The sequence below is a fragment of the Chrysemys picta genome, chromosome 4, assembly GCF_011386835.1.
Source record: "Chrysemys picta bellii isolate R12L10 chromosome 4, ASM1138683v2, whole genome shotgun sequence".
NCBI classification, from domain to species: Eukaryota; Metazoa; Chordata; order Testudines; family Emydidae; genus Chrysemys; species Chrysemys picta.
This window is the reverse complement of record NC_088794.1, coordinates 43,305,205-43,327,041: the sequence shown is the minus strand read 5'-3', so window position 1 is coordinate 43,327,041 and position 21,837 is coordinate 43,305,205. Positions and strand designations below refer to the sequence as shown.

Sequence of the window (21,837 nt, the reverse complement as noted above, 5' to 3'; positions counted from 1 at the left end):
CCAGGCTGAGAAGAATCCTCCTCAGCTGAAAAGGATGTGGGGCTAAGAAGGTATTACAGTGGGGGAATGAGGGTACACAGTGAGACTTCTCAGAACTTTGGTCAGGATGAAATGTGTGATGATTCCCAGGGCAGGCAGAGGTCCAGAAAGAAGGAATGGACGCTCAGGGGTTAGCAGTCTGATCACTTATTTTAGTGGTAAACTTCAGGAACTGTTCCACATAGCCCTCAAAGTTCTCTAGTTTCAGACACACAAATATATATGCGTACACTCACACCACCATTCTGGAGTTTTCTTTCATGCTTCCATGTACTGCTGCATACCCTTGAGATCTTCTGCCTGCAAGCCTCGCACTAGACTCCTCCTCAAACTACCACCTAGGCTCAGCTTCTGTCTTCCTCAACCATTCACAACAGCCAACTGCACATTTAGGAAGACAACCCAAGCAGCTGCTGAGAAGTTCTGAGGAGATGTGGCCACGCAAATGAATGGTACCTCCTGAATTGTCTCTTTGAAACTAGAGTTGATCCTAATAATAGGATAATGAGTTCATTACTTATCTCCTCTCCCTAAGAAAGTACCATTCCCAAGGCTCAATAACTCCAAAGAAACCAGCAGGCTGACTCCCAGTTCCAGGATTTGATCTAGCAAATGCAGAGAGACTGATGTCACTTGCCTCTCGGGAAGGAACAAGATGGTAGTTTATTACTCTTTACATCCTGTGTGCACACACACTCACCTCCTAGTGTGGCAGGAGTCCCTCAGGGACTGTCCCTGAGGTTTTCAACTTTGGCCATTGAATACAACTTGAACAAGCAATGAAGTCTAAAACCTGTTTAAGTGACAAAACAATTTGCATCCCAAGTAAACATTTTAAGATAAGGAAAGGATCATTTTGGTTACAAGTAGGAAAAAAGATAGGACATTTTGGTATAAGGGTAAGATTTTTCATTTACTATCTGCACACCCTTCATCCCAGGCAAAGCAGCTGGTAGGAATCACTTCTTCAAGTGCTACTCTATGGCCTTGAAATCAAAGATCTTCCTACCAAACCATTCAAAGCTGCACGTTACTTATCTTTCTTTGGGGACTTCAGCCTGCAGATAAACTTGTAATAGACTTAACTGCAAGAGCTTGCAGGTGCCACTAGACAGATATGCAGCTTCAGATGGGAGCAACAGAAATCCCACAGGGGATTATTGGAACACCAACGGATAAAAAAATTGGGGACAAGAACCGGACTATCAGAAAATAAACTAGAAGGCCAATTCTGTTCTTAGATGGTGACTGGAATGGGATTTATACCCATGCATATAGAGGCAGACTAAGGCCCTAAGTAATGCAAAAAGAACGTGCAATATATTCTCAACACTTTGTTTTTTCTTGTGCCCTGTTGTCCAGATGTAAACTGTGAAATACATCCAAGTTCCTTAGAAAAGGAAGTGTTGAGCCAGCCGGTTCAGGCTGAGCTGTTGCAGTTATCACTTCACTGAAAATGAACAATAAATTCAAATAACAGACTGTGCTCATTTAGAGATCCTTCTGAGTTCTCTTTTTCCAGCTCCCACCCCCACAGTCTCACCTCTCACCCTTTACTATAAAGTTCTGGTGCCCTTTACTATAACGAACGGAAATCACAGATTACTGTTTTAGAGGCTTAACTGATTCTCAGTGTTTTCTATGTACTTACCACTTTTCATATGTCTCTCATCTTACATATAAATAGACCTGGAGTCGATTATTTTTAGGAGTTGCAACAGAAAACTCTATTTATTCCCAAAGATTTTTAATTTTTTTCTCCAATTACATTTTTCACTAGCACATGTGCAGCTGTACCAGATAGCCACACATTTGGAACCTTTGCCAGCACATCAAATATCTCTTTCCCTAACACCACTTTTATAAAAATGTATAACCTGCATAGTGCTCAGTTTACAACAACCTATATTCAACAAACATATACACAGCCTTTTGGCACTATACCTCCTCCTAAATATGTTCTGAGTAGCCAGGTAATCTCAGCTGGGAGTCTCTCACTATCATCACTATTTCCAATTTCATATCCTATATTTTCTTCCATGAAAAGGTGTAGCTGTTTGCCTTTTCTTTACATCTCTGTAAATGCCATATGGACGGAAATCATTGAGTCACCAGATCATACATTTATTTTTATGATATATTATGCCGTTTGATGTCATGTTGACATCTAATTGATGTCATTTTTGCTTTTTTTGTCTTTGTTTTGTTTCTTGGTTTCAGTAAAAAAGATAATTTTAAAAAAGCCTTTAGAGTGATGACTTAAGGTACTGACAGACTAACATAGTATGCATCTCTTTTATGATACACTGCTGAGTAATTGGGCATATTTCTAGCTTCAGATAACGTATAGAAAACCTCAGCATTTTTACTGTATAGATTCAAATTTGTATAATTCCGATCTATAACCTCAAAGGTATATTTTTCTCTAGCAAGAAAAAAAAAGATACAGAACGTATTTTCAGTAAGGCCTTGATCCTTGATTTAACCATCCATAATGTAAAGAAATGTGAAAACAAGGATGGAACTAAAATGCAGCATACTGAAGATTAAATGTCCCCTCTCCCATTTTGCATGGTGAGGAGCAAAAACAATAATTAACAATAAGATGGTATGGATGCCAAAAGATATAGAGTTTAAACAAAATATGCACTTTTTAACAATAGGCAACATTTACAGTGGTTTGAGGGGAAATGATTTCCAGAATGCTAAAGCCATATGTATCTTTTGCTAAACTAAGCCTTTAGGGCCAAATTATAGGTGAAATCCTGGCCCCATTTTCTTGAATGTGTTTTAAGACTTTTAAGAGACAGCCTCTGGTAAAGGGGATGCAGAGAGACCTTACTATAGTAGGAACCCCCAGGAGGAATTGTGCCTAATCTAGTCATAATTCTCCCTAGAACTCTTGAGATGTACATGCTGCAGCAGCAGCTCCGATACCCTTTTGGCTGCAGGTCTTTTAAGGATGGGGCAGAGAGCCAAAGATCCACCCTCACTCCACCCACTTTCAAATAGCTAGTAGTGGCATCATCAAGGTGCAATGCCTGGAGCTTCCTAATATGACTGTCAAGCCACTTAATTAGGGACATGGAGGGAAAGGGGAATGGCTCCTTGCACACCAGTGCAGGGACCACACAGTTGAGCACCCCATGCACAGTCTGTTCATATACGCATTTACTCAGTTCATGTCATATGACACGTATAAGAACACTTAATATTTGAAGCCAATCAGAAGATTGAAGATGGGTGGTATCTGTGCCACATTTCTCTCTCTGAATAATTCTGAGAACTTTTCTTCTGTATTTGTCATGAGTGTGCTGAATGAACAAGAAATCCAAGTTTAACATTTCACACGTTCTAACCTTTCAGAGGCAGGCTCTTTCTTTATAGGTTAGAAATCTATCTTTTCAATATCAGGCCACACCATTTTTACCTCAGTTATATCCATTCAATCACACTGATTTTAAAAAGCCTCACGTCAGGGCTGCCCAGGCCACCTGAACATTCTGGGACTCGGGCAAAATTCCTGGCTGTTTCCCAACTGACAGTAGCCCTGCAAACACTACTTCCTGCAGCATGGAATGTTCCTTGAAGTATACAGTTCCTTGAAGACATATGGACCCATCTTGCCCATGAGAACAGATGGGTGCACAACAGAGGATGGCGTAGCTAGAGGCATACACAACAAGCATAAACACGAGAGAGAGAAAAAAATCAGCATTTCATTACACATGCAAGAAACATACAGGATCGTATTCACTATAGGATATCACCTACAATGATCAAACATTTCCAAAAAAAATATCAAATAAAGATCACTTTGTCAGAGAATAAGCCTGGTAAATTTCAGCCTAAAGTTTTAGAAAGTTGTAAGTGATGGAAAAACAGGGGTTTAGAATGGAAATACTTATGTAATGTTAACTACAGAGGTTGTTTCACTTTCCTACTATACATAAATGTATATACATATACACACAAAGAAAAGAGGAATATAGAGCTATAATTCCATCAAGTAGTTCTGGAGTTGACACAAAATTCTTGAGCTTCGCTCTCATGGTGTATGACATCACCAGACACCAGACATGGAATCATAGCTTGAAATTCACAATGTGCCTATTTTTTTCTATCGCTTATGAAATATGAATCAAAGACCCACATATATGCCCTGAACACACTTGTAATAGCTCCCCTCCTCAAAACTTCTGGATGCCTGCCTTCTTACCCCCTTCTTCCAAAACTCTAACCTATGCTGAAAATACCTTTATACTCAGCTCTGCTCTAACTAACTCCACATGGACTTTGCACAGCTAGTTCTTCACAGCCCAGGCAGCTCTGCCCTGTAGTTGCTCTTGTTTCCAAAGCAGCTTTCCCTACAAATCCAGCAGTTGGATGAATCTTGTAATTCACAAGGGTGCCCCCAGAATCTGTACATTATACAATTTTTATTGCATAGATTCATTGAAATTTTCTTGCATTCACAGGTTTAAGTCTGAAATCCGGGAATTATAAAAATATACTTCACTCAAGAAACATATAACATGACATATAGAGTACACACAATATATATTTAACTAAACTATATATAAAGAATGGCATCAGTGCCTCTATTAAGTGTAGATACATCCAGAAACTCTATTTCTTAATTCAATTAAATCTTATTCAATTTATACAACTTCCCATTCTCAAAACTGCTTTTAGTTTCTTAACACCTTAAATCCACTAACTGGCATAGCCTGCACTGCTCTTAGTTTCTCTAGGTGGTGTACAGTGGTTTTCTCATATTATTTAAACTGCTGCCAACTTGATAAAATATGGCGACACTGATGAGCAGCAAAAAGATCTATGGACTGCTCAATTGGCTTTTTATCTTGGGAATATAAGAATTTTAATCTCTACCTATCAATTACATTCAGGGATGCAATGCTTTCTGGAAACTGAAATCTCTGTACGTTTTTGACAAAACAACTGAATCCCCAAGTCTGTCCACTCAGGGGGTCGTGGACACAAGAACAGAAGTGCTCCACAGCACCTCCAATATCCATCATCAATAATAAATCATCAATAAAGCAAAGAAGAAAATGCCAATGACACAGCTCAACTGGTAGGAGCTGGGAAGCTTGACACAGCGGTGACCCTGCCTCTTCTGGAGACTCTATCCACCCACTGACCAGTTGTGGAGGAAGGGAGCGGACTGGCCCCTCACTCTGCACTTTCATTAATTTAAACTCCAGTCCAGCTCCTTGAGAGCTTCTTGCCCCATAACTTTTCCCCCGCCAGTAGGGTAAGAGCTGTGTTTTTTGCAGCTGCTGCAGATCGGACAAATCACTTCTCCAGGGATAAGGAAGAATTTTTTTTCTGTCTATTGGGGCTAAACTGGCAGAGGCCTGATGGGTATTTTGTCTTCCCCACTGGAGGCACATCTTGGCTAAACAGGAGTCGGGCTTAATAATTAGTAGTAGAACTTAGTAGGGATGTTAGTTCATCAGCAAAACAAGGGCCAGTTCCCAGAAGTAAAAGGCCTGGAATTTTGTTGATGGATGTTATGGGATAGGGGGAAAACCTTGAGGTCTTTGTGAGCCAAGGTCTTCCTCTTTTACGACCCTCTCTTCCCATTGCAAGAGGGGAATGGGTGTTAAGGATTTAGACATGCCAATTTCAGTATGAAGCTATTAGTTAGCTGCTATAATAACTATTTTAATAGTCTCAATTATTGAAAAATAGTTGTCCTGCTAAGAACTGCTTTAATTTTGGGGGAAATTTAGAAAGGGCGTTCTCTGTTTGGTTTTAAGATTCTGAAATTTTCAAACAACTTTAGAGTTACAAATAATAAAATGTTGCAAACTTGTTCAAATGTTGGGAGCTCATGCTCTGGGCTTCAACAAGCAATCAGCGAAGCACCTGACATGCTACAGAAATCCTGCAAAATCCAGCAAATAAATCATGCAACACCCATTAAGCATCCTACAAAGCACACAGTGGGGAGCTGACACATTATTAACGGACTGTAATTTCACATACGCTAACATATGAAGAGCTTTATGACATACATGTGGTGAGAATAATTTTTTATATATTCTTGAAGCATGTTTGTCAAAATACCTAAATCTCTCAAATCATTTTGTTGAATTTCTCTTCCCAGGAGTCGTATAAAGAGACACATCATTACAAAGAGCAGGTTTGGGACATATTTAGAATTCTACAAAGAACACAACAAATGACACATTCATCCATTATGACAAAAAACTCCATGATAGGGATGGCAAAGTGTGACACACAAAGGAGCCAAATCTCAGTAGTAGAGGAGATAACACTGAGAAATAACTGTTTGCCACAGGATGTTTTGGGCCTTGGCATATATCCTGTTGGAAACCCACTTGGAAGTCACTTCTGAAATATTACTCCAGTCAGTGGATGACACCACCCCTAAGGAGATGTTTCCATGAAAACACCAACAGAGATCACATGGTAAGATGGGTTCCAAGGAAGCCATAAGGCCATAGTGGAGGAGACAGCTGAAGCTGCCATGAGGCAGGCCTGTGCTTCCACCCAGATGTTCTTCCCCTCTGAGTTTACCAAGATTTGCATGGATTTGCAGAGGCAAGCCTAACCTGTCTGTCAGGAACATCAGAAAGAGATTCCACGAGTGGCAACACACTGACTTTTGTAGCCCTTACATTGTTCTTCCCCACTCAGGGATAACATATGGTCCCAAAGACCACAGTGGGAAAGCGCACTTAACCAATTCTTGTTAAAATTTGCCAGCCTGTAAATCTTCTTGTCCTCCACTTCATCTGATGCTGTAGCATTTATAACCTTTTACAACACTGAGAAGTTTCTATTTAAAACTAGACAAGACTTTTTAAAAAAACTAAAGTAGAAAATATAAGCTAACTGTGAAAGCTGAGTGTATTTTCCCTCTATTGCCCATTATTCATTACTGTATCATTTTCTCACTGCATGTAGGCCTAAAAAATAAATCCAACGTAAACAGAGAAGGCAAATACCTTCTGAAGGCCAGGCAAATATTTGAAAAGCAAAAAAGAGATTCCTCTTCTATCTCTAGATCACCCTCCAATTTAACATTAAGTGTATAGGGTTTTTTTCTTCTCTGTGCCTTTCTTTTCTTTACTCCTTTTTTATTTTTCTTTTCTTTTTTTGAAGGAATGCAGCAGCAGCAGATGTACATTTCATAGATTATGGAACGTGCACCAATCTACAGACAATAGCAATGGAATAACAAAGGTCGAATAATTATATTGTGCCTGTTATCAGAGTGTAAAGAAAGAATTGGCACTATAATAGAAGCTATTATCTGATAAACTAATGCAAAAAAGTCTCCATCTAACATTATTTTTAAACTCTGGAAACCATATGCCCAAGCCTGCAATCTGATCTACATGGGTTGACCTTAGTGCCTGTGTGGAGTCCCACTGACTTCAGCAAGAGTCCTCATGCTGTAAGGCACCACTCCCTGATGGATTAGATTACAGGATCAGGACCTTAGACTGCATAAATATAGCACTAAACAGGTACTATAATTCAAAGAGACAACAATGACCAGTTGATGCTATGAGCATGCATCAATGTCTACAAAAATATCAACAGCAGGTCCATAATCCTCTAACAGGTTTCCTGCCTGAATTATTAAGGATATAGAGGTTTGATTTGAAAAAAAAATTACTGGGAAGGAATAGGGCGTGGCAGGGAACTGGACTGGAATGCAAAAGCCTTTTGATCTCCAGCTCACTGGTTCAAAATGTCCCCAGGTTAGTATTGAAGACAAGTTATCACCGCTGCATGGCAGTTCAGCGGTCCATGCAAACTGAGTTAATCAAACCAGTTCCACATAACAAGGGGCAAACTTTTACCAATCACAGCAAAGAAACTAATGACCGTTTCAACCCAGAGACTGACCTATCCCATCATCTAAAGAAGGGTTGACGCATATTGTTGGGTAAGGGTGGGAAAGTTAGCTGTGCTGCAACATGTACTTCACCTGTTCTGTGAGTAAATAAGACTTCAGTCTTTATGACAGACCACTTTTTGCCAATGACAAACCCACTTAAAGGCAAACAAAACTCTCCTAAGAGTGCCTAATGCTTTCTTAAACAGTTTGCAGAGAACTGTATATTATCTTATGTACAAAATAAGTAATAATAGCAGTGTTACTGAGTAAACTGTTCCTGGCAAGACAGGATTTCACTTTTTAAAATATAGCATTAATAATACCTGCAATTCCAAAATTAAGCCACATCCTCTGTTGTATTGCTTGTTTATAGTAGTAAGAAGGGGATAAGCAGAGACAAAGAATGAAAAATGAATACAGAGATAAAAAAAGATGATGAGAGAGTACTTAAAACTCTTTATTAGCTGCTTCAAGTCCATCTGCTCAAAAATGTAATATCAATTTATTTCCTTGTTTAAGTCTCAGTCTTTGAATATGCAAGACAGCACAAAATAAGTATGAAAACTTGGATGTATCAAAATATTCAGCTTAACTAGCTAGCATGAGGGAATGACATTTTTCACAATAAAAGACAGTGTTGGGTAGTCTACCCAACATATAGGTACTATAACAAATTAGAGGCTAAATAATGTAATCCTTGCCCAACTTTGTAAGCATATACAAAATGAGTAGCCCCTGGGACTACTCATGTGAGTACTTGTGGAAGAACTTTAGACACAAGTAAAGGTTATAACAACCTAAGGTATTTACACAAAACCTAATGTTACTGCTAAGAGTTATCAGTTTTATTCTGCATTTCAATGAAAACTATTTGTTTGGTTTTAAACATTTCTCTGCATTGGTTGCAAGCTACACATTACACAGTTGTGCTAGTGCATGAGAAATATAATGAAACAGACTGGAAACTAACAACTAAAAGCAATTTAAAAATGTCTCATTTATTTCCATCTAAGCTAAGATAAAGACAAAGAAAATGAACAGCAAAAATAGCAAAAAGTGAATTCCATTTTTAAAATGCTTTCTGTTTTACAAGAAATTGCTTCACTGGACTAGACCAGTATCCATCTAGTTCAGTAACCTGTCTCCAGGAGGTGCTAGTACCAGAGGTTTCAGAGGAAGATGTAACAAACACCTAAATGGACAGTAATTGAATAAATAAGTTAGAATGTGGAACGGCCATATTGGGTCAGACCAATGGTCCATCTAGCCCAGTATCCTGTCTTCCTACAGTGGCCAATGCCAGATGCTTCAGAGGGAATGAACAGAACCAGTAATCATCAAGTGATTCATCCCTTGTCATCCATGCCCAGCTTCCGTCAAACAGAGGCTAGGAACACTTCAGAGCATGGTTTTTCATTCCCTGCCCATCCTGGCTAATAGCCATTGATGAACCTATCCTCCATGAACTTATCCAGTTCCTTTTTGAGCCCTGTCAGAGTCTTGGCCTACACAATATTCATATCCTCTGGCAAAGAGTTCCACAGGTTGACTGTGTTGTATGAAGAAATACTTGTTTTTGTTTGTTTTAAATCTAGCTACCTATTAATTTCATTTGGTGAGCCCTAGTTCTTGAGTTATGAGAAAGAGTAAATAATACTTCCTTATTTACTTTCTCCCCACTAGTCATGATTTTATATCCACCCTTAGTTGTCTCTTTCCCAAGCTGAAAAGTCCCAGTCTTATTAATCTCTCCTCATATGGAAGTTGTTCCATACCCCTAATTATTTTGCTGTCCTTTATATTCCAATATATCTTTTCTGAGATGGGGGGACCACATCTGCAGTATTCAAGATGTGGGCGTACCATGAATTTATATAGAAGCAATATGATCCTTTCTGTCTTATTATCTATCCCTTTCTTAATGTTTCCCAACATTCTGTTACCTTTTTTGACTGCCACTGCACATTGAGTTGAGGTTTTCAGAGAACTATCCACAATGACTCCAGGATCTCTTTCTTGAGATGTAACTGCTAATTTAGACCCCATCATTTAATTTCTTCCTAACACTCTGATGACCTTTTCCAGACCTGAAGAATAGTTCTGGGTAGCTACAAAAGCTTGTCTTTTCATAAGCAGAAGTTGGTCCAATAAAAGATATTACCTCATCCACTTTGTCTCATGTCCTGGGACCAACTACAGCATTCTTTGCCACATTCAGTTAATGGCTAGTTTATGGCCTGAAGTATGAGGGTTTATACCCCCTCGTCTCAAAAAAACCCCAAAAAACCCATCCTAGATGGTAGATGTTTTTATTACCAATATAACTGTCTCAATCCTTTCCTTGTCAGTTTTAATTTTCAATTACATTAAATGTCCCTTTGCTCTTATATTATGAAAAAAAATATCAAGAGGAGTGTCTGATTTGTCTTTTCTATATCACTCATTATTTTGTAAACCTCTGTTATGGCTTTTCTCTAAACTGAGGAGTCACAATATTTTTAGTTTCTCTTAATATGGAAGTATTTTCACGCCAACTAATCAAATTCATCACCTGTCTCTGATGTATCTTTAAATTTATGATATATCTTTTTGAGATGGGTTGGTGGGAACTGGAGACGCTATTTCAGGTGAATGAGTCCCACTGATTTGTATAATGGCATCATCACATTTTGAGTATTATTTTATAACCCATTCTTTATAGCTTCTAACATGCTGTTCACATTTTAAACCAGAATTGCCTGCTGAGCAGATTTTATAGAGATGCCCATAGTGATACCTAAGTGTTTAAAATGAATTTAGGACAGGGGTGGGCAAACTATGGCCAGGGGCAGCTCCAGGCACCAGTGCACCAAGCGTGTGCCTGGGGCGGCAAGCCGCAGGGGGCAGCCTGCCAGTCGCTGTGGGGGCGGCAGTCAGGCTGCCTTCGGCGGCATGCCTGCAGGAGGTCCGCCGGTCCCGCAGCTTCGGCGGCAATTCGGTGGCGGGTATGCTGAAGGCGTGGGACCAGCAGACCTCCCGCAGGCGCGCTGCCAAAAGCCGCCTGACTGCCATGCTTGGGGCAGCAAAATACATAGATCCGCCCCGACTACGGCCCACAGGCTGGATCCAGCCCGCAAACCGTTTTAAGCCAGCCCGAGAGCCGCACCATGTATCTCGGCCCCGCTCCGGCCGGGGCACTGAGTCGGAGCTGCACCACGTGGCTCCCAGAAGCTGTGGCATGGTCCCACTCTGGCTCCTATGTGCTCCAATGGGAGCTGCAGGGGCGGTGCCTGTGGATGGGTCAACGTGCAGAGCCACCTGGCCACGCTTCCGCGTAGGAGCCAGAGAAGGGACATGCCACTGCTTCCAGGAGCCGCTTGAGGTAAGCACCACTCGGAGCCTGCACTCCGAGCCTCTCCCCATGCCCCAACCCCATGCCCCAGCCCTGATTCCCCTCCCGCTCTCCAAAGTCCTCGATCCCAGCTGGGACCACCCTCCTGCACTCCAAACCTCTCATCCCCAGCCCCACCCAAGAGCCCACACCCCCAGCTGGAACCTGCATCCCTTCCAGCCCCCCTGTCCCAGCCCTGATCCCCCTCCCGCCCTCCGAACCCCTCGGTCCCAGCCCAGAGCACCCCAAACTCCTCATCCCCAGCCCCATCCCAGAGCCCACACCCCCTCTCGCACCCCACCCCTCATTTTGTGAGCATTCATGGCCCGCCATGCAATTTCTATTCCCCGATGTGGCCCTCGGGCCAAAATGTTTGCCCACCCCTGATTTAGAACCAAGCAGGATATGTAAGTAGTTCAAATTATTCTATCCTAAATACATTTATGCAATGTACCTTGCATTTGTCAACACTCATCTGACGTATTATTAGTATCACAGATAATGACTTTTTTTTAAATAAATGATTTTCAATCCAACACTTTTCCTTTAAACAAGTGTGTAAAATTTGCTAATGTGTCAAGGGGCTAAAATCAGACAGAAGTTCAGATGTATTACTATATGTGACTGTGGATCTGTGGACCAATATTTTAATGGGTTTCTGTTATAAAGGAAACAGGACAGATATAATATGAGAACAAGCATATCTGAGCAAAAAGGGATCTTTTAAAAACAGACCAAAAAGAAACAGCTTTGAACTTGATCCTGGGCCCATTCAAACTGATGGCAAAGCTCCCATTGACCTCAATGGTGTGAAGGAACAGGTCCTTATACATGTTCAAGCTGTAAAATGTACATACTTTATTATCCTGAGTGACAGACTTTACTGCTAATTCAAGACATTTGACAGGCAAGTAGGATTAATATCACAAGGATCACTCCTAAGCTCAGGTTTCTTATTTACCAAGGAAACATTCATAGGCATCTAGACAATGGAAATACTCGTTAACATAAATATAGTTCAATTTAGAGCTCATAAGCGAATTGGGTAGGTTTGGTCACTGGATGATTGTACAGAAAGTCCTCAAAATGAAAAGCAGGTTAAAAGATAATGGTGTCCAAAAAGAAAATGGAACCCAAACAAACAAGATTAAGCATGTGACAGGCCAAAAGGCAATTTGAAAAGGCACCAGCTCTTACTGTCTAGTAAGGAGATAATGTATATGTTACTGCTATAAATGTTGCCAAAGGAGTGGTTTACAATGCATTTCGCCTTGAAAACCTGGTAAAAATAAACTTAACAAAGAACATCAGTACAATTGCTCTAATCTCTAAAAGCAATTATGTATATTTTAGGTAATAAACTGATGTGTACAATGTCCAATTTCTTATCGGTATAAAATCAGAAACACAATAGGTGCAAGGTAAGGCATTCCAACCTTTGGATAGCCAATTGGCCACTGCTCTGTCAGACTTCATCTCTTAAATTTTACAGTTGAAGTAAAAATTGCTAAAACAACCAAAGACAGACTAGGCATTCAAATCAAAGCTTAGCTAATGCTTTTATAAACTAATTCTAATCATATTAACTGAAACAACAGACTAGTCTATTATCAGTTTTGAAGGTTAAGTGTGGCCTACCAGATAGAGCACTGACTGGGGCTCAGGATAGTTGGGTTCTATTCTAGCTCTGCCCTGCTGGGTGACCTTGGACAAGTCACCTTCCAGCTCTGTGCCTCATTTTTTCTGTCTGTAAAATAGGGATAATGACATTGACGTTCTTCATTGATGATCTACTCATCAAAAGCTCTGTATAAGAGCTAGGTATTATTATTATACATCACAGACACACTCTTTGGTTATATACAACAGGACTGTCCTGAAATCTTGTACCTTGTATCAATCTGCTAGCTAGCCAGGACATCTACATGCATATACAAATAAATGTGCAGTAGATGTACATAATTATAGTTGTATACACACACCCCTATATAGATATACATACAGAGGGACTCCTAATAGATGGAAAGATAGACAGACATCCTATAGAAGGAAGACACTAAATCCTGTGGAGGGAAAACACTAAATTGCCACTAACCAGGAGTGGCGGTTTCAGTTGCCATAAATGATAGCGGCATCTGAGGCATTCATAATCAGGCTGCATTACATACATTACATTATATGCCAACACTTCTTTAAACGAACCTGGGTGTCACGGTGTATGCTTATATTATAAATGTATACGTATATACACACGCATCATCACAAGAGTTGTGATCAGCTGATCTACTGCCATTCAGTCAGGGCCAGCTCTAGGTTTTTTGCTGCCCCAAGCAAAAAAATTTTTGGCTGCCCCCCACCCAGGCCCTGTCTCTCTCTCCCCCACCAGTGCCCTCCCCCACTCGCACCCCCTGCCGCCCCAGGCCCCGCACGGCAGCGCCCTGCCCTCTATGGCCCCGCTGCTGCTTCTGGCTGCCCTGCCGCAGTCCCTGGGCAGCTTGGGCCACTTCGCCCAGCCCCAGCTGCAGCGCTGGGGGGCGGTCACCCTGGGGCACCTGCAGGTGGCTCCGTGCGCCCCGGGGGCGGCCCCCAGCCCGAGTGTCCCCCACTCGGAGCCTGCCTGGTCCAGCCACAAGGTGCAGACGCTGCTCCCCGACACAAAGCACAGAGGCCCCAGCGCATGGCGCGCTGCTGCTGCCAGGGCCGGCTCCAGGCTTTTGCCGCTGGAAGCAACAACAACAACAACGACAACAACAAAAGATGGCCAGAATGCCGCCTTTGAAAATGTGCCGCCCCAAGCACGAGCTTGGTTTGCTGGTGCCTAGAGCTGGCCCTGCATTCAGTCCTTAGATATGAACATCTGAGGCCTATTGGCAGGGCAACTTCAGAGGAGTAGTGGGCCCTTGAGTCTAAAAAGGCCTTTCCATGGTTGTTCTGTCAGAAACCCAGTCTGTAAAGTTCATAGGTGAAATCTTGGCTCAATGTAACTCAGTGGCAAAACTTCCATTGACTATGTATCTATACAGACTTTTTCAGGAGAAGGTGTTGATGAATTATACCTTAAATCTCCTATATCCTGATCCTGCAAAATATTGTGTGTGGGTAGATTTTGTACCCACACAGATCTCTTTGCACGATCAGGACCTTAACTTACAAATTCTCCAGAGCAGGAATCCTGCCCTACTCTATGTCTATATACTCAATATAAAATGCCATGTAAATTTAGAGAGTTATATAACTGATTTTAATAAAAATAAATATTAATATTTCTGCCAATAGCTTATTATGGGGTTGAGTCTCTCTAGATTTGGCTGACATTAGTCAATGAATTTTGTATAGTTTTAATAATTTATGATGATATGCCGAGAGATATGGGCACATTTTAAAAAAAACCTAAAAATAAACAAACAATTGCTACACTGCTGGTGGTGCAATCTTCATTTGCATGAGTTAAATGAGGATACCACTACTGATAAAGTAGAACTACAGTAAGGAGGAGAAGTTATGTTTAATTGGTGCAGATAAAAATCTTACAAAAATGCGAGAGAGTATAATATCCCTCTGTCTGTGTATGTTCATATGCCTATGGAAATGTGTAGGTAGTTTTGTTTCTAACAGTCACATATCCTTGGGGCCAGTACATTAAAAAGTGTGATAATTTGCCAGTTAAGGTATTTTGGTTGCATCCTTAAAAGGTCAACAGCATCATAGTTCAGACATCATTCAGGAGAAGGCTCAAGAAATAATTTTCTGGCACCAAAATTCTTTTCTAATTAGTTCCCCAAAACCTTTTTATTTTTTACTAAAATGGCTAAAATTAAGTTTTACGAACCTCCACAAAAGGCAGATTGTCATTGACAATTAATTGAAAAATAATTAATTTTCTGATTAAAAAGGCACTTGCTTGTGAGTTAGAGATCACCACTAAGTTCCAGACATTGCTCACAGTTACACTGAGGCATACAGCTCAGAGTTATACTGGTGTATAGCAAAGAAATAGTCAATAACGTCCAGGGATTTATTTCAGTGGAACACAGAGCAGAATCTGGCCTCAAAAGTATATCCTCCCTGAAGCCATGAATTGCTATTATTGTTCATTATGATTGTACAACAGTGTTATTAATTATTGTTACTATTAATTATTTTGTTGACTTCTGCATCAAGTCCAAGACTCAGCACTTGTTTTAATATAGGAAATCTATGCAAGAATATACTAAATACCTAGATCTGAATCCTGACAAATGAAGGAGGCTTATTATTGGTTACTTATAAAACAGTGGCTCCCTTCCTAAGCCGAATTTAAAATGAAACAAAACAATGTTTCTCCCCTTTAGAGTTTTATTTGACCTTTATATTAAATAACACTGTAGATATTCACTCCTTCTTGTCAACTGTTGGGAAGGGGCTACATCCACCCTAATTGAATTGGCCTCATTAGCACTGACCCCCCCCACACTTGGTAAGGCAACTCCCATCTTTTCATGTGCTGTATATTTATACCTGCTTACTGTATTTTCCACTCCATGCATCTGATGAAGTGGGTTATATCCCACAAAAACTTATGCCCAAATAAATGTGTTAGTCTCTAAGGTGCCACAAGGACTCCTTGTTGTTTTTACTGTAGATCAGTAATCAGGCTTAGCAGACAGCTGTCATGGGGTCATCAATAGCTACGTCAGGCTGACTCAAAACTGTGGTAGCTGTAATGTGATAATAGCCTTAAGTGGACTATAACTGATGAGAAAAGGGAGAAGAAAAAACAAAAACAATCAGCAACTTTCTATAAAACCACTTTACAAAGAAAAATGTATGGGCCGTTGAAAAGTCATAAATAAGATAGATTCAGCATGAACATTGAGATGCCATTTCAATTACAGCAACAAATGCTAAGAGCCTAATTCAATAAAGATAGAGCTACCCATGAGCAACTTATATTTAGCCCAAATTTTTCAGATGAAAATTGTGATGCACTCTCATTTAAAAATTATTATATATTATATATATATATATACACACACACACACACACATATTATACACACATATATATTTAAGTTAGTAGGTAAGAAGAACAAGACTTTTCTAAGTGGGAATAGTTCTATGTTTGGAACTAAGTGTGGTCACAAGGAAAAGCTTCTTTTTGAAATAATGGTTACAGGCAATAGCTATAACTTGCTTGTAGCATTTCTCACCAAGGTTTAAGTAGATGACTTTCACTCAACAGTGGCAGGCAGCACATATGTGTGTGTCTATGGCCCAGAGGTAAATATGGAGCCAGAAATGCAATCCTACCCCCAGGTCATAAAGAACTAGCACAACCATTCAAAAACTGCTGTTGCAGCCCATGCTCTTCAGCAGCCTCAGTTTCCCTTCCCTCTAATGTGGCTGGGGGAATCTACCCTGTCACAGGTCCATTGGCAGCTCTTCATCCAATCTCAAACACCCATTGTGCTCCTATTACACAGGACCACAATTTGGTATAGAAGACTCATCAATGGGACTGTGCAGGTGGGCTCCTAAATGCCTACATGAGTGGTGTTAGAGCAGCTATTTCTAACCTAAAGATAATCTTTTTTGTCTGAAGATGTCACAATAATGTAATAGTTATGCAAACACTAATTCCTAGTTCCTTTTGAAGAAAGATTACAGTAGGCACCACCAGATTCTTCTCCAGAGACTATGAAAAATACAACACCCATACGCTATAGACTGCATGATCATTCTGTTCAGACAACAACAGAAGAGATTTTTTCTTAATTTTACCATTCTGTGGATGTTATGCAACATCATGCTTTAGTACCACAGAACTGCATAGTGACAGTCAAAAATTATGCATATCTGATTGCTCCATGACTTAGCCACTGAAAGTACAATTCCTTCAAGGAACAAGAGCAATGTTTCAGAAGGTAGGCCTTTTATTAAAGGATATGCTGGGTATAATGAAGAACGCATGCAGCCTTCTAATAGTCCTTATGAGAAAAACTAATGAAAATAGTTTCCTGTGACAGTTTAGTTTTTCATGATGGCTCACTCTTTGCAACAATTTAAAATAAAATCTTTTTCCATATCGCAGTAAAAACAATTTGTTCTAGCTGCCAATCAAACATCCTAAAAGCTTTTCTTTCTACAGTATTAGAGAAACACATACAAAGTTTTTTTTCTTAAATGGACACAAAGTTAGACTCTTAAGTCCATATTTAGACATCTAAATAAGTGGCCTTATTTTCAGAAATGTTGAACACTGAGAAACTCTCGCCGAAGTGAAAGCCCACAAGTTATTAAACTTGATGCAGTAGGAGGTGAGACTAGCTGATCGTAATTGTCCCATATGACTCTGAAAAGTATGATTCTCTCTTTTGCTGTGAGAGAGAGAGAGAGAGAGAACGAACACCCCCACATACTGGTCTGTACCCTCCACTTTTGGACTCTGAAGAGGTACACATGTGCCAACCCACATTTGCAGAGGGATGCACAGTATTATCCTTTCACTTGTTACACAACATTGAAATTCTTTAGATCGGTATCAGCCATGACCTCTCTAAGCTGCTGATGTTCTAAAGGGACTTGATACAAGTGTGGAAATAGTTCTTGAAGATCTTATGGTAATACAAGGGCTTGAAACATCACTGAGCACCTGCTGAACAATATTTATCTAGTTGTATATGTAAGAGTTTCCCCTCATTGTGTGAATAACTGACCTTGGACATTGTAACTAGAATACGAACTCTTGAACCATGCAGCCTTACACTGAATCTTGTAAAATACTTTAGCCTATCCACACAACCTCACTGAGTTCTTGATGAACTGAAACATTCTCTCCCTCCACTCATATGCCATCACTGAGAAGGTATGTTCCAAAGAACTTAAGGGCAAGACTCAATGTTTCCCTCAGCCATTTAAAAAACTGAAATCCAACCAAATTCTCGAGAACCTCCTTGTTTTCTCTCTGTAGATAACCCCTGCAGGCTAAGTCTCTCCTATGTATTCACAGAGTGCAAAGAGAAACAATATATACATCCATGTTGCACATCATCCACTCTCCCACCTCACTGTCCCACCCATACAGCTTTAGGCTGGATGCTTTTACCACATGCCACAACTAAAACGTTGAAGTGGGATACTCAACATTGAAATCTTATAATAATGTCCACCTGGGCCCTTGGTCCAAGACTTGTACAGAACACCCTGAGCAAGTATCTGCTGTACTTTTCAAACTCAGCTACTTACCCATTCTGAAACAGTCAGGAATCTACAAATTCACTTTTACCGAGAGAGGAAATGGAATGATTGTATCTTCCATAAAAATCCTCCGGCCAAAATTCTGGCTCAATTTCAGTCAAGTTAGCTCCACTAAGTCAGGGGACCATTCTTATCAGCCTGCTCCAGACTTTTGTCAAAGTTGTTCTGTAGACAACTAGGAAGCTTAAATTGGCATAACAGGGAAGATCACATCAACTGTGGGGCTGTGATCAAGTCAATGGTTAGAACATGCTTTCAGGTAGTTATACTATGTGTTCTCTACAAGTTTGATAAAAGTCTTTAAAATGGGCATTAAATTTGGTTCTCTGCTTGATGTTTCTGGTTTCCACTTTACATCCTATATTTAAGCATACTGTTTTTATTTGAGTTACAGTTAATTTATACTGGTTTGGGGCTGCGGGGGAGTTGTTTGTTTGTTTGTTTTTAAGTTCTCACCCCTTTCTCTTCAGTTCTGGCTTATTAAAAGATACAGCTAGTGTTTTGGTTCATTAAGTTACAGCCAATAAGCTGAAATTTATAATAGGTGTTAAATAGATTACTGATATCAAGCTTGCCAACTCTACCAGTTTAGCCAGTACAATACCAGACTTCAGTAATACATATCTATAAGAAAATAAGAAATTAGAGCCTGAAAACAGACTTTGGAATCCATTTAATCAGTTAATATACTATAAAATTCTATAAATACTAGACTTTATTCCTTCCAGTTAAGTGTGTACCTCATTTTGTTTTTTATAAACAGTTACAGCTTCTGTTGATACCCAAACTAGGGCATTCCACAAATTTGTTCCCTTGACATTTTGACTAAACTTTTATTTTGCCTGCTATTTCCTTGTTTATAAATCTAGCTTTTCCAGTCCTGAATGAGACCCTCCTTTTGAGAAATAGTTCAAAGAGCTTATCTGATTTGACCCTCGCTATCTCCTTTAATTTCTGGAAAACTTCAGTTCTATCTCCTCTGAATCTGTTTTTTTTTCCCCTCTGTGTTTTTCTCAGTGTTTCCAGCCTTTCTATAGGTATATCATTCCTACATGTATATATCATCCCTATATAGTAATTGTTCTCATCTGTGCCCTTAACATGCTCTTTATATCTTAACAAGATCATGGTGCTCAAACTTAGGCACGGTGACCTCTTTGTGGCCTAATAACACTCTTAGAGCACTAAGATAACTTCTTGGGATTGTTTTGTTTGTTTCTCTTACTAAGTCTGATTGTTCAGTGTACTTTGACTGCAGTCATTTGTTGGACTGATGACTTCCATTATTAGCAGCAGCAAGAGCTGGGGATCTTAATTGATGCTAATAAGATGAATTCCCCTTTTAAACAAAAAATCTGACCATCTTCTGTTAACTGTCTCCTTGCCTGGGTAGGCCAAAGACACATAGCCATAAACAATGTGTCTCACCAAACAAATTCAGCCTCTCTTTCCCACTTTCCCAACTGTCCTTTCTGCTCTGCTCTGCTCTTCTCTTCAATTCTCCTTTGCCTGGGGCCTTATCATAATCTAATTCTCAAAATTCAAAGAGAAACTAGAAGGAGCATCCAACCTGGTGCTGATGATGAGCTTCTCTTCCCTTCCCCTTTGTATGACTCATGAAATATTAGCATGTATAATAACTAAATCCTCAGCTGGTGTGTGCGCTCAGATTTGGGTTAGTTTGTGTTTTTAACTGCATTTTGATTCTCCTATTTCAACAGTCCCTTTGGTATAGCCTTCAGCCTATTCTATGGAAACAAGCTAAACAGTTTGTGATGGTAAATTCTTTTCCACCGACACAGATATTAACATAGCAAAATATAGTTATTTAACACACTTTTATTAACAAAACCAAAATATTTTAAAGATTATGTTAAATCCATTTATGTAATTAAGAGTGCACCATTTAATGATGTGAGACAATATCATTAAATATACACACTTTCCCTGAATTTCAGAACTGCTAGACCATTACTCCAACCATTTTATGCAACTCTGAGATAATAAACTGTAAACTGCAGACTATGTTGAAAAGATGAGTTCATTCACCTATGTCTAGCAAGTAATTTCAAGAGCATACAGTCCACACAACAAGGACATAGGAAATTGTAAATTTCCACTACACACAGAAAAAAATCAGTCTTAGGTGAAATTACATAGAGATTATTTTCAAATGATCTAAACATTTTCCATATGCTTACCTCCTTCCATCCTGCTCACACACTTTGTAACCCCACAAATGTTTATAAATTAACATGAATGAATTCAAAATTGTTTACAACAAATACATGCATCAATACTACAAGAACACTGGGGTCAAGAAAACATCAGGACTGGTAAAGAGCTGTCTGCAACATATACATTTCCATAAAGCCATACAGTCTGTAAGCAGAAACATTATATTCAGAATCACATAGGACTTCTAACAACCCAGAACTTTCCTCACCTAAAGAGAAATTATATAATCTTTTTGCTGGCAATTATGCAGGATTCTTTAGTATATATCACACTAGAGCTTGTTTAGATTTTGCAATCACTTCTTGTTCTTAACCACAATCCAATCATGAATTTCTAAGGTATTTCACTATTAAATACAATGGATTGCTAACAGAAATAGTTCTTCTTACCAATGTTAAAAGCACCATTTTAATTTATTTCATTCATTTTGGAATGTGGAAGATCAGTATATGCAGATTCATACGCTGGCAGTATAACTGATTCAACAAAGATTCCCTTTAAAATTTGATATTCTTATGGTGAAAAACAAAAAAGGAAAAGCCTTAATCTCTTTGAGAAGATGTCTTGCTTACCTGACTCTGCCATACCACACCGACAAGCTGAACAATATTATCAGCTCTTCAAGTACTAATTCTTGCTAACTGGGAAGGATATTTTCTCTCTTGCTGGATTAATAATCAACTTTCCAGATAGTTCATTTGTAATTCTCTGCTGGTTAACCCTTTGCATTGCTCCCATTTTACACTAAACAGTCTATATGCTTTCCAGTCCATTTTAATGAGAAAATAACAAAATAAAATGATGGTACATATGTGAAACTACTATAAAATAAAAAATAAGAAGCTGATTTGGAAATTTGAGGCCAAATATTTAATAAACTAAATACATACAACATTCAAAATGCTTTCAGACTAAACATCCTTTATAGAAGTTTGGATTTTTAAAGGACTCTAACCCCTTAAATTTAATAGTCTGAAAAGACAACTGCATTTGGATAAACCACACTATCAACAAATCGAATGCTGACAAGTCCAATAGCTCATACTACATCA

General features: G+C 39.5%; 1 protein-coding gene across 46 annotated transcripts in view; it reads right to left on the bottom strand.

The window, feature by feature from the left end:
* SOX6 (SRY-box transcription factor 6) overlaps window positions 1–21,837 on the bottom strand; it is a 456,705-nt gene that overhangs the window by 294,612 nt on the left and 140,256 nt on the right. For 2 of the 46 annotated variants that reach the window (XM_065594772.1, XM_065594794.1), the window contains exon 1: window positions 21,358–21,827. The exons of the other annotated variants lie outside the window; for them this stretch is intronic. The gene's annotated coding sequence lies outside the window, so the exon portion shown is untranslated. Of the gene's footprint in view, window positions 1–21,357; window positions 21,828–21,837 lie in introns of those variants that run through there. 46 annotated transcript variants of the gene reach the window in all.